The sequence below is a fragment of the Schistocerca cancellata genome, chromosome 5, assembly GCF_023864275.1.
Source record: "Schistocerca cancellata isolate TAMUIC-IGC-003103 chromosome 5, iqSchCanc2.1, whole genome shotgun sequence".
Taxonomy (NCBI): domain Eukaryota; kingdom Metazoa; phylum Arthropoda; class Insecta; order Orthoptera; family Acrididae; genus Schistocerca; species Schistocerca cancellata.
This window is the reverse complement of record NC_064630.1, coordinates 208561636-208580916: the sequence shown is the minus strand read 5'-3', so window position 1 is coordinate 208580916 and position 19281 is coordinate 208561636.

The following is a 19281-nucleotide window of genomic DNA, read 5'->3' as shown; positions in this document are numbered from 1 at the left end:
ACTAGGAATGGCGCGATTCTGAAATACAACTGATGTCCAACGACAACAGTGACAAACTACCATATAGACCAGACAGTTCAAGGTCATGCACACTCCATGTTCACGCGTACCGTCCAATAATAGGTAACGCCACGTGATAAAAGGTACATTTTTGTCTCAGCAGTGCTCTACCAGCTCTTATACCGTGTGTTTGTTGCTCGTTTCTGTCGGCATTATTACTAAAATAGCACAGACCGCCTTTCACATTTTCTATAGTAAAGCAATATTTCATTGCTATTGAAATTTTACGAATAAAAAAACTCGTTTACTTTTTTAAAAAAATATTAAAAAAGATAATTTTGGCGTTGTTGTTGTGGCTAAACCATATTTTGTTCTTTCACTTGGTTGTTAGTAAGAAATAAACACCTGTTACAAATGGCCGCGTGGGATTGGTCGAGCGGTCTCAGGCGCTGCAGTCATGGATTTTGCGGCTGGTCCCGGCGGAGGTTCGAGTCCTCCCTCGGGCATGGGTGTGTGTGTTTGACCCTAGGATAATATAGGTTAAGTAGAGTGTAAGATTAGGGACTGATGACCTTAGCAGTTAAGTCCCTTAAGATTTCACACACATTTGTTATAAACGAGACCAAAGAAGTACGGAAAGGCACCGGTTATTAAGAAATAAAATATCAGGATCGGTTTTAACCGGTCGGTTTTCCTAACCCCAGTTGGTGCCAACGTAATCTCTAGCTGCAGTTAGCACTATGACATTATTTACATCCGTGTGAATCTATACTTTCTCTGACAGTCACCTGTTTTCCTGACAAAACCAGTGATAGCTGTCGTCGAAAGCTAGGACTTGCATATTCGGCGAGTCAGATGCAGCTAGGACATGCAATACTGTAGTTACAGCATTAAAAATAAATCCGAGAACTCTCCTATCTCCGTTAGTTCGGTATTATGTAATTGCCTGTGACAGATGTTACAGTGAAAGAGCAATCAGGCAGTGTTTCCAAAAACTCCTCGAGTGTTAATAGTAGAAGTAATGAGAATTAGGTTTGTCCGTGAAGCAGAGCTTTTGCGGCAACGCCAGCATTACCCCAGTAATGGCGGCAGAAACTTCCCGACGCGGCGCACGGCAGCGCTAACGCTGTTTATTTGGCGAGGCGCGAGCTGCGAGATACTGACTGACCCACAAAACTTTCCGCGGGATTGGCTCTAGACCCAAGCGCCCCACCACGCACATATGGCGCCCTCGTCCTCGACCGCTGCTTCGCGCAATATCGCCGCGCGTCATTTTTATTTTAACTGGCGCGGCAGCCGTGCGAAAGGGATTGTATTGCTTCGGAATGAAAGCCGAAGAAAATGGAGCGAGTGAATTCAGAAGGAGAAAAAGGCGTGGAATCCTCTCCTTCCGAGCAGAGATTGTGTAGAGTACGTGGCAGCGTTTCAGCTCCTTCTTAGGTCTATTTCCAAGAGAAGAGGAATGACTTTCTTTATGCTTTCTACATAATAAATCTATACGCAAGGCTTTAATATAAATTTCAGTCACTTGAAGGACTTCACTTTGTTAACTTTCCAGTGGAGCACATAAACTGTCTTGGTAGCTCGACAAAAAATATAACAACAGACGCAACAGCAACTGGCTTGAGTCGTAATCTCGTTTAGATATGTGGAATGGCTGGTTAGTTGATTTAGGGCAGGGGACCAAACAGCTAGGTCATCGGTCCCATCGGATTAGGGAAGAACGGGGACGGAAGTCGGTTATGCCCTTTCAAGGGAACCATCCCGGCATTTCCTGAAGCCATTTAGGGAAATCACCAAAAACCTAATCAGGATGCCCGCAGGTGGGTTTGAACCTTCGTCCTCCCAAATGCGAGTCCAGTGTGCTAACCACTGCGCCACCTCGCTCGGTCTAAGTGGAATTACAGAGCCCATTTGACATTAATACTCAAATTAATAGTAATAACCTGACATTTCAGCAAAAAAAAAGATGAATGTACTCTACCCTAAAAAATAATAAATTAATTCCAGCTGAATAAAAATTTATTTAAATATTCCTGAAAAGCGAAGTGCGTGCGAGGTAATTAAATATATTACATCGTCCATATAGTAAACAGGGTGTAAATTTTAAGTTCACCAACCAGAATAACTCGAAAAATAAGCTTCACACAAAAAAATGTGTAGAATCCAAAGTTGATTATTTTCTAGGGAGACAGCTGCTGGTGCTAAAATTAGCCCGCAACCCCCATTCCCTGGGGGTGGGTCCGGTGGAAACTTTCAAATTTCACATGGGAACCACCATTTTTTATTGCAGACTGAGATTGTACATAAAAAATACGTACATTTTGTCGTAAACATTTGTTTTGTTTCTTTATAGTTGGCGCTGTAATTGAAGAAAATCCGGTTCTCATTTTTGCGTGGAAAATGGTGACGGATAAATAAAAAATACTTAGCCTATTTACTTTGTAAACTTTTGATTCGCTAGAACTAAAACTCTCCCTCTTTCGCCATAGGGTGGCGTTTGAGAGAGAAGAATTAGAGTCTTGCAAATGTTGACTCAAATATTAATTTTTTCCTCAGATTAATATTTGGGTCAACATTTGTAAAACTCTGATTCCTCTCTCTCAAAGCCCATCGTATGGGAAGAGAGGGAGAGTTTTAGTTTTAGCGAATCAAACTTTATGAAGTAAACAATTATTTTTCATATATCCGTAACGATTTGCCACGCAAAAATAAGAACATGGACTTTCTTGAATTACAGCGCCAACTACAAAGAATCAAAACAAACGTTTAAGACAAAATGTACGTAGCTTTTATATAGAATCTGATTGTGCATTAAAAAATGGGGGTTCCCAATTGAAATTTTAAAGTTGCCTTCCACCAACCCCCAGGGGGCTAATTTTACCACCAGCATGTCCCCCTAGAAAATAATCAACTTTGGATTCTGACACATTTTTCGTGTGAATGTTATTTTTTTGGTTATTCTGGTTGTCATATGTACACTACTTAAAATTACATATCTAAATGCTAGGTCAGGAGCACAGGCACTGTTTTATTGTACTGATCACACTAATACCGTAAACAGAAAAGAAAATATACACGAAAAGATTGAAAACTTCTTTGTTCTTGGAATTCTTATGCGTACTTATCAGCTTAATTCTCCTTCATTATTAATCTTGAAATTATGTGTGGTGAAGAGAAAATTTGTCGTGTTTCAAAAATAATATGTTGCATGTCCGCGGATATTGATTTCAGTGGACTATTTACCTCCGTGCACCAAAAGCAATGTATCAAAGAAAAAAGCGTGTACTTCAAATTTTTGTTGTTCCAAAATTAATTGTGAATAATTAACATTGACATCCTAGATAAAATGATGCAAACTTAAAAAAGTATTGAAATGCATAAATAATCTGTGTAAGATATAAAAAAGTTTCCACGCACACGACGCTGTTTCCTGTGAAATACTGAAGAAGGGTATTCAGTACTCTTTGTGGCCTTCTCAATAGTCAGACCACATCGTCTGCAACGTATGATGTTAATACTACACCATCGTAGTCCGGTTGTGATGTTACATATGGTCACTATAAAGTGGTTTGATATAAATTTATTTTCACCTGTGTTTGTTCTCTACTTGTGAACAAGCTTCAAATTTGAAGCACATGTTGCAGGTGAATAAAAAAAATAAATAAATGTTCAAATGTGTGTGAAATCTTATGGGACTTAACTGCTAAAGTCATGAGTCCCTAAACTTACATACTACTTAACCTAAATTAACCTAAGGACAAACACACACACCCATGCCCGAGGGAGGACTCGAACCTCCACCGGGACCAGCCGCACAGTCCATGACTGCAGCGCCCTTAGACCGCTCGTCTAATCCCGCGCGGCATCAAAATAAGAAAGTGGACTACGTGGTAATTTGAAGTTTGCGATCACTCGTATGCAGTTTGGGAAAGCAGGTCAAATAGGTACGAACAGGATGAAAGTTTGAGTCGGTTCTTGTGCACGCCCGAATGGCTCATATGGTTACAGCGTCTCAAGTGAAATAAAAGTTTCAGGATATTTTCGTTTCACTTAACTTACAACCGGCGTTCTGTTTTTGTAGGATATTAATTTTTTTAACTGTCCATGAAAGACAAAAGCCCGGATTAATCTTGGTCTTGCAACATTTTTAACCTGTCATGAAGTTACCGATATTGCTGGGAAAGACAGATAGCTTTTACTGTTGATTGTTACCATTAATTTTATTCTCATCTATACGAAAGAGCTCTTAGTTCTAAATCAAAGAAGGGAAAATACATTGTGTTTGACTTTTTTCTATTAGATATCTGGATAAGTGTCTAGATTCAATAGACTGACATTTGTAAACCTTACAAGGCCAAACCTGAAATGAGTTTTAAGAGAAATGAGTATTTAGCGCAAGGGGTCCCCATCTTCTCGGTTTGTACTAAGAGATTCGAGAAATTTGGAGGCGTGCTGCCAGATCTGTTGGCTATCAGTTCGATCAGTACGACACCGTTAGGGAATTGCTCCCTAAACATAGACGGGAAACCACAGGAGAAAGTAGATACTGTTTTCGCACAACGTTATTGAGGAAGTTTAGAGAAGCAGAACGATTACACTGGTTACACCAGGCGTCTCTGGAAAAGCTCTGGTGCAGATGCGTACAGGCAATGATTTTTCTCTCACTCGATTTACCACTGCGAAAGCAAATGGAATGTACAGTAATAGTACAAAGCATCCACCGTTATACATTGTACGCTGACTTGTTGTGTTTGTCTATAGGAATTAGAAGAATTAGAAGTAGGTGCAAACTGGCTATATCACAACACAGAAATCATTAGGACAGCAGACCATGAATGATTGCTTACGGTGAGAATCCAATACATCTACACCTATGTTTTGCAAACCATTGTGAAGAACATGGCGAGGATACGTCCCACTCATCACATAACAGGATTTCTTCCCGTTCCGTCCTCCGGGATGACTGACTATTTAAAGGGCTCCGTGCACGCCCCGGTTGTGTTAATATCGTCTTGGTAGTCCCAATGGCTGCGATACGTAGGCGGCTGTAGTCTGTTTCTAGTTTCCTCACTTAATAATGAATTCTGAAAATCTGAAAGACTGTTTTTGCGGCATCGTATTGTCTGTGATCAAGCCCCTGCCAGATCAGGTGTTTCAACATTGCTGCGGCGCTCTCCCGTCACGGAAACGAACCTGTGAGTATTTGGACTGCCTTTATACGCAAGTGACGTTCCGAAAGTAAGTTTCATCACTGTTTTTCACACGGGAACTTTATTGCAAACAAATACAACACGGCATCATGAACCGTCATGACCCTTAAACCAGATTTCGACATATTAGCCCATTTCATTGAGACATTTGCCATAGCATGCAGCCAGTTTGAAGAAATCACTCTGGTAAAACTCGATGCCCTGCGTTGTAATGCATTGTCGCACAACTTTCCCCATTTCCTGTACCCTAGTCATGTTGTTTCACTCACGGATATTGAGGAGCGTTCACTCCTACCTTCATCCTCCACACTTTGTGTTCCATCTCTGAACACGTAATACCTGCGCCCAACTATTTGACAAGACATGACCACTTCATCATACATGGTCTATATGCGTTCACGGATGATGGACACTCTGCCGGCCTGGGTGGCCGAGTGGCTCTAGGCGCTACAGTATGGAACCGCGCGACCGCTACGGTCGCATGTTCGAACCCAGGGTGTGATGTCCTTAGGTTAGTTAGGTTTAAGTAGTTCTAAGTTCTAGGGGACTGATGACCTCAGATGTTAAGTCCCATAGCGCTCAGAGCCATTTGAACCTTTTTTTTTTTCTTGATAGATACTCTAGTCCCATGTGCTTATTCACACCATATAACAACGCGCACTTCCATTAGCAACCACGCTGTCAATACTTGTCCATCTGCCGTCGTGGTGTGACCTCGAAAAACTTCGGGCTCGCCGATGTGCTGCTACTCTCTTTTCCTTAGCCCTCTGGGTATGCTTCTTTCCTCCTCCGTTGACGCTCCTTCCGTTGTTGAACTAGCAACGGGTGTAGATATCTATGGCATTTGTTTGTCACCTGGTGTACCATCTTCTCCTGAAACACTGACGAAACGAACTTTGAAAATTTCCTTTGTACATTCAGTATTCCAAGTCGCAATTGGTGCGTGTCCCTCAAGCCTGAGCAGTATATTTGGATGGGAAGCACAAATGTCTTTAAGCAGTCTCCTTTGTACATTGACTGCATTTTCTCAATGTTTTAGAAATGAGCCAAAGTCTGTCATCTTCTTTACCTACGACTGAGCCTATACCGTCATTCCGCTTCATATCCTCACAAATGGCTACCATCATGTATTTGTAGGAGTCGAGTAATTTGAACAACCGAACTCCCATGTGTGAAACTGCTTCAGAAGTTCGACTACTTTACAAATGAATTAATGTGTTAATATATTTTACATTAGAAAATAAGTAATAAATATTTAGCGTAGGTTTAAAGTTTCTCATAAAGTCTATTGGAAACTACTAAGTTCTGTCTTTATGAAACTTTGGTTGCACACAGTCTGCGTAATTCGCACTACGTTATCAGCAAAAGCCACTTTTTCATAGGTCACAATGTTCATGACGTCATATCTCGCGCACCCGTTGTTTAGTGGCAGCGTCTTCGGCTGGCTCTGAAAACATTCTCAGTCCCGGATTCGAACCTTGCCAGTGTTTAAATTTCGAATGAAAACCATCAGCAGTGTCAGCAGAAGACTACCAGTATAACAAACCACCCTAGTTCTGCCATCGGCTTTGTCAAAGAGGGTGGAAGAGCGGACAGACATTCAGGGCATTCTCTTGCCCTTGGTGTGGGAAACTGGCACTAAAAGGCGGACAAATTAGAAATAATCAACGACATGAGAATGCAGAAGGAAACCACTGGATTGAAGACACGTAACAGGTATCAACAGCACATGTGGCCTGTAACTGAAAAAGAGTCACGATGGTCTCATCATTGGCAAAAGATTCGGAAATAGGCCCCCCACTCGGATCTCAGAGAGTGACTGCCAAGAGGGAGGTGACAATGAGAAAACAACTGAATAATCAACGAAAGGATAACCTTCCAGTAGCCTGAGCGTGGAAAGTTGAAAGTTTGAACGTGGTAGGAAAGCTAGAAAATCTGTAAAGGGAAATACAAAGGCTCAATCTAGATATAGTGGAAGTCAGTAATGTGAAACAGAAGGAAGACAAGGATTTCTGGCCAGACCAGTAGAGCGTAATATCGACAGCAGCAGAAAATGTTACAATGAGAGTAGGATTCTTTATGAATAGGAAGGTAAGGCAGAGATCTAGTCACTGTGAACAGACCAGTGATCGAGTTGTTCTCATTAAAATCGACGGCAAATCAACACCACACGCCAACGCCGCAGGCAGAGGATGAAGAGGTAAGGCTCTATCACATGAGGACATAGTGTAGAACAATCTGAAGATGGTCATAACTGACTGAAACCAATCAACGTCGAAGAAATTTATAATTTGATCAAAGACTGGAATAAAAAACATTTCAAACAATAGGATAGTGAAAAGAAAATTCAGAACGTAAATGAGGATGAAAATCTTATAGCCACTGAGGACTGGAATTCGGTTGTAGAGGAGGAAGCAGGCGAAATGGTCGAGGCAGAATATGGGCTTGGCACTAGGAATGAGAGAGGATAAAGACTAAGTGAGCTCTGCAACACATTTTAGCTAGAGCAACTACTCTATTCAAGAACTACAAGAGGAGGAGGTATACTCGGAAAAGGCTGGGAGATACGGAAAGATTTCTGTAAGATTACATTAGGGTCAGACAGAGATTCCGAAATCAGATACTGGATTGGAAGGCGTACGGTGAGATCCCAATTTAGTAATGATGATGGGCGGTTTGTATCTTTCCAAGAACATATTTTAATCGGACGGTGTACACTTCGCAATTCAACAAAGACATGACTTTCATCATTGACGATGGTCTTTTTATTATTTGACGGTGGTCTTCTCTCAATTGAGGAATGGTGAAATCTTTACCTAGCCACGCCAACTGCTACACAGCAGCATTCTGTAACCTATAACATAACATTTATATTTACACAAGAAAATGCAACTCAAAAGTTGCGATACCGGTTGTGGTGGTTTATAAGTGACCTGAACAAATACGGCTGCAGCGGACCATTATGCATGTCATTCAGACCCATTTTAATAGCTGCAACACTGAAGTTTAAGAGACTATTTGGGAAGAATAAATCCGCAAAGAAATGGGATACGGAAGAACTAAGGAATGAAGAGATAGGCTTGAAGCTCTCCAAGGCTGCAAATACTGTGATAATGAATAAATTGGGTAGCAGTTCAGTTGAAGAGGAATTCACATCTCCGAAAAGGGCACTTACAGAAGTTGGAAAGAGAAACGTAGATACGAGGAAGGTAACTGCGAAGAAACCATGGATAACAGAAGAAATACTTCAGCTGACCGACGAAAGAAGGAAGTACTACAATTTTCAGCGCAATCCAGGAATACAGAGATACAAGTTGCTTACAAATGAAATGAATAGGAAGTGCACTGATGCTAAAGCGAAATGGCTGCATGAAAAATATGAAGAAATCGAAAAAGAAATGATTTTCGGCGGGAGTGACTCAGCATGTAGGAAAAGTCAAAACACCTGTCTGTGAAATTAAAAGCAAGGGCGGTAAAAGTAAGATTGAAATGGTAATTCCACAGTTAAATGCAAAGGAGAGAGCGGACAGGTGGAAAAAGTACGTAAAACGGCTCTAGGAAGCGGAGGACTTGTCTCATGACGTGTTGGAAGAAGAAATAGTTTTCGACAGAGAAGAAATAGGGGATCCAGTATTAGAATCGAAGTTTAAAAGAGCTTTGAACGACTTAAGATCAAGTAAGTCAGAAGGGATGGATAACAAACCACAGGAATTTCTAAAACCATTGAGGGAAGTGGCAATAAAACGTTGGTGTGTAGAATATATGAAACTGGTGACATACCATCAGACTTTCGGAAAAACATCATCTGCACAATTCAGAAGATGGCAACAAAAGAATAGTGCGAGAATTACCGTACAATCAGCCTAACAGCTCATGCATTGAAGTTGCTGACAAGATTAATGTTCAGGAGAAAGGAAAAGAAAATTGCAGAACAGTTACATGACGATGAATTTGGCATTAGGACAGGTGGAGGTACCAGAGAGGTAGCTCTGAAGTTGCGGCTGATAATGGACGTAAGACTGAAGAAAAATCAGCCCGCATACATTGGAACTGTCGACCTGGAAAAAGCATTCGACTATGTCTATGGAGCAGAGTGACCGAAATTCTGAGACAAATAGTGGTAAGTTACAGAGAAGACGGGTGATATATAATGTGTACAAGAACCAAGAGGCAATAATAAAAGTGGAAGACCAACAACGAAGTGCGCGGATTGAAAAGGGTGTAAGTCTGGGATGTAGTCTTTCGCACCTGCTGCTCAATCTGTTCATTGAAGAAGCAACGAATAAGTAAAAGAAAGGTTCAAGAGTGGGAGGGTGAAAGGATATCAATGGTAAGATTCACTGATGACATTGCCATCCTGAGTGAGTATGATGAAGAATTACACTACTATTGAATGGTATGAATAGTTTAATGCACGGGTTCCCAACAAAATTTTCTCGAGGACCCCCTCATCGAGCATTATTGGTACCTTGTCATATCACAGTATCAAGTACCTAAAGAGCCAAATTAAGAGTCTTTTTATACGTTTTCTATTTTTGGTACTTATGAAAAAACATTGACATATTCATTGTTGAAAAAATATTGAGCTTAAAACTTTTCAATTTAGCCATAATTGTTATTGTTAAATTTTTGATTGTTGCTCAAAATCTTTGTCTTCAAATCTAGGTGTTTAGTATAGCAAAGTTCTTAAAAAAAATTGAGTATCAACTGAAGATGACAGGAAAAAATTAAAACTGGGTGTATTGGTCTTTCAAGTGTACTACACTTGAGATTGCATTGAGTAGACATGTGTGAAAAATAAGAAAACGCTAATTTCATACAAGGTATTATTAATTTGAAAAAATGCACTCACAAAAGAGTACTCCATCAGTATACAATTAGTTTTAATTTTCAGTTCATAATGAGATGAGTTCAGCCTGACCTTTGAGTCCATTATTTCTGAAATATTAGGTTCCAAACTTGAAACTTTCACTCTGAAATCCGACCGCACGTCGAGCCGATTCCTATATTTGTTTTTCATGAAACACACGGAAGAAAATGCTTGCTCACACCGATATGTGGTTCCAAATGGAAGGATCTTTTTCATTGCCTTATCTCCAAATTTCTTGTAGTCCTTGCATACTGATGCCCAGAAGTCTGTAATTTTCTCACTGATGAAAATGTTTATCATCGTACCACAGCTGGACAGATCCACCAGTTGATCATGCTCTTCTTCAGTGAGGCCTTGGATTTTGTCTATTTCTTCACAGCTGAAGGGATTTCGAATCCATCTGTCGTCAGGGTCAGTTTCAGGGAAATACTCCCTAAAAGTGGTGGCTAGGCTGCATAGATGCTCGGCTACATTGATCTTTATCTGGTCAGGCAAACTCTCCTCTGATGAATCCAAGGATTTTTTTAAAGTAGAAAAGTTAGTTAGTGACTCGTTTTCGATCCTTGGCGCTCAGATCTGATACTTTTTGACCTAGCACTAATCTTATCCTCAACTTTGAACATGTCTACATTTTTTCCTTCTAATCTCAAGTTTAACATGTTCAAGTGTTCAAACACATCAGCTAAGTACGCAACTGAAGTTAGTGAGAAAATCCGCGTACTTTGTGTCAAGAAGGAAGAGACGAACCTCGTCTCTAAGTTCAAAAAATCTTGACAAGATCCTACCTCGAGAAAGCCATCTTACTACCGTATGAATAAGAAATTGCTCATGCTCACGGCCGATCTCTTTATACAACAAAGAAAATAATTTGGATTGCAGATGTCGAGTTTCAATGTGGTTGATGATTTGAACTACTTCGTTAAGTATCTTTTTCAAAGGTTCAGGCAATCTTTTGGCTACTAAGACTTCACTATGGATACAACAGTGAGTCCATTTCACCTCGCGGGCTACTGCTTTGATACGAGCTAGAAGTCTTGTTGTTGTTTTTTTTCCACCCATTGAATTTTCTCCATCCGTCGACAAGCCTACACATTTTTTCCAGGTGACATCGTGTTCATTGAGATAATTGTTTAGTGCAATAAAAATATCGTCTGCTGTTGTATGTAGCAGTTGGCATGAAAAAATACAATCTTCGAACGCTTGGTGCCGGCCGGAGTGGCCGAGCGGTTAAAGGCGCTACAGTCTGGAACCGCATGATCGCTAAGGTCGCAGGTTCGAATCCTGCCTCGGGCATGGATGTGTGTGATGTACTTAGGTTAGTTAGGTTTAAGTAGTTCTAAGTTCTAGGGGACTTATGACCACAGAAGTTGAGTCCGATAGTGCTCAGAGCCATTTGAACCATTTCGAACGCTTGGTCCTCCCAAAAAAATCGCGTGAAAACGAACATATAGGTTTTTTTTATATTTCTGTGCTTTCATCCGATTGTAGAACGTACATGTCACTCACGCAAAGTCTAACCAGCAATGTTTCTTCGATGTAAACTGCCATATCAGTAATTCGTCTTTGAACAGTATTATTTGAGAGCGAGACAGTTTCTATTACCTTAGCAGCTGCATCACATAATATTCTCTTGCAAATTATTATTGCTGATGGCAGTACAGGTTCCTCAGCAATTGTGTGGTTTTTACCGTTTTTAGCAAGAAGCTGAGCCACCTCGTAAGACGCACTGGTTGCATTTTCATTTACATTTGCACCACAGTGTTTGGTAACTGTTTTACGAGATGATTTCAACTCTCCTATTTTTTTTTATTTTTTGAAAAAATCTAGTATTGACTTACTTTTGTACTCTAAGTGCTTTTTTTCGAGACGGCGCCGGAGTTTTGCTGGTTTCATACATTCATTCCAAAGGATTTCATAGCAAATTACACATTGAGGTTTAGGCTGTTGCTCAGGTCCAGTGAACGTAAAACTGATTTTCAAGTAATCAGAGTTATATTTTCTAATTTTTCCAGTAAGCCTAACACTGATCTTGGAAGAGTTAGGTTTAAGGGACGCCGACGATTTAGGCTCAATGGACACTGACAACTTCAGATCGAGAGTCACTGACTTAAATGCTTGAACATCAAATGCATTATCTTCCTCTTCATCTATAGACCTTTCTCGTTTTAAAGAACCACTTTTTAACCAATGGTCCATTTTTAACTACGCGAACTGTAGCTTCCGCGAAAAACAACGCTTTACAAACACTACTGTTTTAATACAGAATATTGACTTTGTAAACAACACGGTCTGTGAAACCACTGGCAATAAATTAACAATGGCCGATTGTCGTCTGAAATGCGAGTTTCTGTGTAAAGTGACTGACAGTTGTCAGCTGCAAAAAGGCAGCACGATCAGTCTAACGGCATACAGCACAACTATTTGTCTCTATCTGATTCTAGTTTTGCACTAGAGTGTGTTAGTGTCAGTTGGCTCTAGGAAGACGCTAGACGTAGAAGTTAGTGTTCGCTGAAGCTCTGCTCATGCAGGAAGCGGCCAAAACAAAAAATCTGTTGTCATACGAAATACATTTAGTATATTTTTTATTCTAATAGCATCTTGCGGACCCCTCTAGCATAGCTCACGGACCCCTGTGGGTCCGCGGACCACCTGTTTGGAACCACTGGTTTAGAGGATATGACAGGGGGAACGTTTCATTGTTTGTCTTCCAGTGGTGACTACTTATAGGCGTATGTGGCTCGTATCTACAACGACATAAATTTCGGAAGGAAGTGATACGAATTTATGGATGCAAATTATAGAGACGGTCGTCTTCAAATGCGGTACACATTTGCAGCAACGAATATGAAGTTAAATCAAGGCTGTTCTAGTATGACGCAACGAATAGAAATAAGATGACATTCAAAACTCTTAGTAACGATTTTTGATCATGTCTTACACTATATAAAGCACTTCAACGTAAGTACAGTTACTAATATTAATCAATAAATCATCAGCTGAGGCAGACAACACAACAGTGCCCCCCCTCAAGGATTTATAGTGCCATCGCTTTGGGGTCGCTGAGGGTGGCAGCAATCTGCAATAGAACAATCGACCCAAAGTGTTCCGAGTGGCGACAATTTTTAACGATCAATACTTAGGGGTCGGAGGCAAACTTGTCGCGTTCTTACTATATTAGTCTATTACGGGCTCATTACGTGCTAATTAAAGTAGGATACCAATAAATAGTAAGATCGGCCTGATGTGCCGCCCCACAAAATCAGTTTTGGCTCTTGAACAAAGAAGTTTGACGATCACTGCACTAGGCGAATCGTCAGCATAACATGTTGCTCCGTCCACTACTGAAAGCTGAAAATTAAGTTGTGGAGTTCGGTCCATTTTACAAGTCGGTAAACAGTACTGAAGAGAGGGAAATTTTGATAGAGTTTATTAATGGTGAAGGCAACATTGGTATTGTACTGTATGTTCTTGATGAAGGTCCTATGGTAAAGCCTACGTACTGATGGGAACTAAAATAATATAAAAGTGTTGTATAAACACAAGATAGATTTTTTCGAGAAAATAGAGACAAATTTAAAATTCCTGTTTCAGGCTTCTAGGGTTTATAGAGAGGACTTTTCTATTCCAACTTCTGGCCGAGTTAACGTCGCATGTGTCAAACATGGCAGGGGTTCGGTGATAACTTGGGCAGCGACATCGTGGTATTCCACAGGCCTCGTGGGTACTCTGCAAGTTCACATTACTTGACCATTTTGACTCATCAGGTCCATGTTTGGATGTAAAATCGCTTAAGATCAGATCGCTTTCTAATCTCCCAGGTCACGGTACGCACACAGCGGAGAGAATGAGTTCTGATCTGTGTGATACAGAAGTACGTGACATGGGTAATGTTTCGATTACTTGTGCTGTGACTCTCTTGTACGTGACGAAGGACGTCCTCTTCGAAGTCAATAACTCATTGGTGGTGCAAATGCTCGTAACAGGCAAACGTGGTGCCGAAGCGATGAAACCTAGACTGTGGAGCATTGGGAGAAGGTCATTTGGACACAGAAGTGTAGTTGCTACCGGTTTCCACTGGCCGAGTTTACGTCCCATGTGTCAAACATGGCAGGGGTTCGGTGATAACTTGGGCAGCCACATCGTGGTATTCCACAGGCCCCGTGGGTACTCTGCATATTCACGTTACGTGACCATTCTGGCTCATCAGGTCCATCCCATGCTAACATTTTTTTCCCCAAATGATGATGCTGTGTTCCAAGAAACAGGGCTCCTCTTCACACTGCTCGCATCATCCAAGAATGCTTTTACAATCACATCTCCCCCAGCTACCACAGTCACCCGAACTCATTATTACTGAGCTTATGTGGCCTGCTTTGGAGAGATGGGGACGTGATCGCTATCCACCTCCACCATAGTTATTTGAACTTTCCACTATTTTCCAGGAAGAATGGTGTCAGATTCCCATGAAAAACACACAGGATCTGTATTTATCCATTCCGAGACCACTAGAGGCTGTTTTGAATGTCAGCGATTTTCCTTCATCGTATTAGGCGTGGTAACGTATTTTTCTCCATCCCCTTTATTATCTTATTTGTCCACAGTGTGTTTTTGTTTTGTCCAGAGTTAACTTCAACGATTTTTCGCTTTCAGATATCGGATCACATTTGTGGGAGAAGACTCACAGGATAAACACAAGACGTAAACGTACATGATCGACTACTGAGAGGAGTAAGAAGAAGTTAACTTCCAGTATTAGCGAACGACGTCACCACCCCGTCAACGCTAAAACGTTCTTCTCCATAATCCTTTTCGATTACATCAAGGTGGGGGTGTGATTGGGTGAATGAACTCGCATTCGAAGGAAGGTGGTTTAAGTCCCTGTTGAGCCATGCAGATTTAGTTTTCCAACGCCTTGTAAGTATCTTGAGGCAGATGCCACGGTGATTCTTTTAAAGAGACTCGGCCCATCCATCTTTCAATCCAAGCTTCTACTTCGCCTGTAATGACCTTGTCGTCCAACAGCCTTTAAATCCTAGCCTCGGTTTGTTCCTGATGTTAATGTGCTCATGGAGTTGACAGTTGTTATGAATGGTGGCGTCTGAAATGCACTGTCAGATGCTTTTACATTTCGTAACGTGAGGTTCTGTGTGAATAGACTTCTAATTAAATTTTGTGCCACTGAAGTTGCGTGGATGGATTCGTGGTTTCCTGTCAGAAAGGTCATAGTTTGGAATAACTGACAGTAAGTACTGAGTTAAACAGAAGAAACATCTGTTGCTCCTGATCTACTGAACGATTTAGGTGATAATTCGAGCAGTCCTCTTGGATTCTTAGCGTACGATTCTGCGTTTACCGTCACATAAAGTCACAGATTATCAAAACAATTCGCAAAATGCTATAGACATGATATCTGTGTTGTGCTATAACTAGCAATTGACGTTAAATCGTGAAAAGTGTGAAGCCATCCACACAAGCACTAAATAGAATCCGCTAAATTTCACTTACACGGTAAATCATACAAAAAAGGCTGTAACGCAACTAAAGACTTCGGAATTACAATTACCAATAAATTAAATTGGAATGATCACATAGATAACGTTGTGGAGAAAACTAACCAAAAACTGCGATCATTGGCAGAACAGTAAGTGTAACAGGTCTACCAAACGGACTGCTTCACTACTCCTGTCCGCTCTGTGCAGTGTGGGACCCACATCAGATTCATAGAGGTCATCGATAAAGCTCAAACAAGGGCAGCTCCTTTTGTACTGTTGTGAAATAGGGGAGAGAGAGCCACTGATATGATACACGAATTGGGGTGGTAGTCATTAAAACAAAGGCGTTTATCGCTGCAGCAGGACCTCCTCATTAAATTTCAATCACCGACCTTCTTCTAAGAGTGTGAAAATATTTTGTTGGCGCCCATCTGCATAGGCAGGTCATGATAATAAAAGAACAGAAATCAGAGGACGCACGGAAAGATTTAAGTGTTCGTTTTTCTCATGTGCTGTTGTAGAGTAGTGCGGTAGAGAAGTAACTGAAAGGTGATTCAGTGAGCCCTCTGCCAGGCACTTAATTGTGAATTACAGAGTAGATATAGTTGTAAATGGTAAAAGAGCGCACAAAGTGTCTATCACAATATATGCACTTAAATCATAGCAGTACACAAAGCATTTAAATGTGCCTCTGTTGAAATGAAAGTTGAAGAACTTGCACACCAGAGGACAATAAGAATCATGTGGTTAAAAAGTCTCGTTTACACAAAAAGTTGAATTTAAAATCAACAAGAGAAATGAGATGCGTCGCCGAGTGTTTAACAAACCATTCTTTCCTTTGGAAAATCGAGTAACTTCCTGTTTCAGCCTCATTCTCTTATGTAAGCAAACTTAGTCCATCCGAATCTGCGAGTTCTTCTCGGCACAACGGCACAGTTACTTCATTTTAGCTCTTCGGCCTCTTTCGCTGCTAGGAGCTGCGACTGCTGCCGACACAGTCCAAGTTTTCTTTCCACTTTTCGTTTATCTGCTTCTCATTTTCAAAAGAAACTTTCGAGATAGGCATGCACTTCACAATACCAGAGAGACCCATTCTGCTTGAATACTGCTTTCTCTAGCCAACTCCGAAGCCTTTGCTTTTGTGATGCGACGATGTCTGTATCATAATATAACAAATGCTCTCCCTTTTTGTCTTGATGTTAACACAAAATAAAATTCATCCACTTTGCTTTTGGCTAAATTTTTCCTTTTTTGAGACGACTGATTCAGTTAAAATATATCAAAATCCAGTCCGTCGACGGGAAATACGTGCCTTCCCTGTGGCTGTATCACCAGTGAATGTTAAACACTAATCGTGACCCGCCACCGATGTGACATGCAAATTACATCCAAAACAGAGCCAAAGGAGGTGAATGTTATGTCGTAATACACGAAGCTGCTCATGTGTACATTTCCCTGGTTACAAAAACATATAGTAAAACTTTGCTAGCGAACGTGGAAACTGCATTTGTTTCGAAAATATTAATGATTATTTTACAAGAAATTTAAAGGAAATAATATTTAAAACGAATGAGAGAGATATTTGCTGAAGCAGAACAACTATGTACTACGCTGATTAGAAGGGACCAGAAAACTTCAATACAGCTAAAATCCACAACTGCTCCCCCCAAAACACGACGGAATATGCAGATGAAGTACGCATTTCTTAGTTGTTTTTTATATTACTTCTGATCACTTAATATTTAATGCTCCTACGACACATTATTCACTGCTTAATACGTGTTGCGACACTTAATATGGTATTTTACTGAACCAAGAATAATGTACACAGAGATGGTTAAGGTGAGAGTTCTGTCTTAAGTGTATATATTCAGTGTAGGTTACTGTACAGCGTGGTGTCACGTTTGTGTTTTATGATTAAGACAGAAAGGAGAGGGCGAAATCCGGAAACAGTACACCGCCTCACGGGTACCCATAGGACAGTTTGTAGGGGGCGGGGGACTGGGGATGGACGGGATGGACGCATGGAGTATATTTAATATTTTGAAGGAAATGGTGACTTGTAAATAGCATTAAAAATTCCAGTTCTGATTCTATTAAAAATCTGCATAATACTGACTTTCAAATCATTTTCTTGGAGAAACAAAGAGGGAGAAAGAAACTGGCTACAATATATTTTTTTCTTTCCCTGAGAGCTAGGGTGAGGGGGAGGGGACGGCTGCTCCTTGTCCCTTAGTATGGACGTTCTTGCACAGCCTCAATACCACAAAGGGTGTAGCCGAGATTAACCGTCTTCGTCCGACGGACGGTTCATCATCAATAGCGTCACATGCTCGCACACTGTTAGACGCTTGGCAGAGGACTGGAGTTCAATCCAGGACATTGGCGCGAATTACCTCTCGTCCCTCTGCCATCCAAAAACTGGTGGTGAATATTTCTTCCATCACAGAATTCGGACCGACCACTTCCATGATGTTTGACACCCTATATGTGTAAGTTAGCGTCCACGGTCGCGGATCCGAGTTAGGAGTACCAATAGAACGAATATAGAAAACAAGGGGTGGGAGAATGAGGACATATGGCGAAAAATGTGGAAAACTACAAACAAAATGTAAAGAAAATAAGAGCATCGAAATCAAACGCTAAACATGCTGCTGTGGGGAAATAAAAAGCGTTAGGTAACAACTCTCAAGAATAAGATAGAGAATAGATATTGTAACTGACGAGAGTAATTAGAAAACGGTTCAGATGATATGGACACATTAGAACAGGATTTTGGAAAAGTGGCCCAAGAGAGTAATCCCCCAGGAAGAAAGTGAAGAGGATAGCGTAGACGAAATTGGGGAATGGAAGTTCACCTAACAGTGACGATAATCTTCGATTAAGGATCGACTAGTATAAAATTTCAGTCTGAGCCTCCTCCTCCTCCCCACCCCCTCCCACCCCCACCCTCCGAGTATAAATTGCAAACTGATACCATATGTCTGCTGCAGGTACGGGCACACTTTCGGGTTTTAGACCTTTCGAAAATATTTGCAGTGGAAACGAGATTTAAATTAGCTTCTCTGGAGGTCAAGAGTATCAACAAGGATAATCATTTCACAGTTTGCGAACAGTTTGGTGTGTTCTGTTGGAAGTTACCGCCACTTATTTAATGAAACGAACTTGTAGCAACATAATACCTGCGAGTGTAGTGCTCGTCGTTTCCACAGGTAACAAGTAAAACTAAATGTTGCTTATGCGAGACAAGCAATTGAAATGTCTTACGTTCACAAAATAATGAGTAAATTATACTTTCATTTGTGCACAAGGAAAACGCCGACACAGTGAAGTGAACCGAATGCGTATACACTGATGAGGAAGAACATCATGACCACCTATCTAATATCCACCTTGGGCACGGATAACAACGGCGACGTGCCGTGGCATGGAAGCAATGAGGTCTTGGCAGGTCGCTGCAGGGACACATCTGCAAACGCAAGTCACCTAATTTCCGTAAATTCCGGCAGAGGGACAATGAGCTGTGACGCCACGTTCGAGTACATTCCAGATGTGTTGAATCGGATTCAGATCTGCGAGTTGGAGGGCTAACACCAACACAATCCTGACCTAGTGACGGCCCATTATCTAGCTGAACAATGCCGCTGCCGAAGGGAAACATCATTGTCACGAAAGAGTGTAAGTGGTCGGAAATCAGTGTACGATA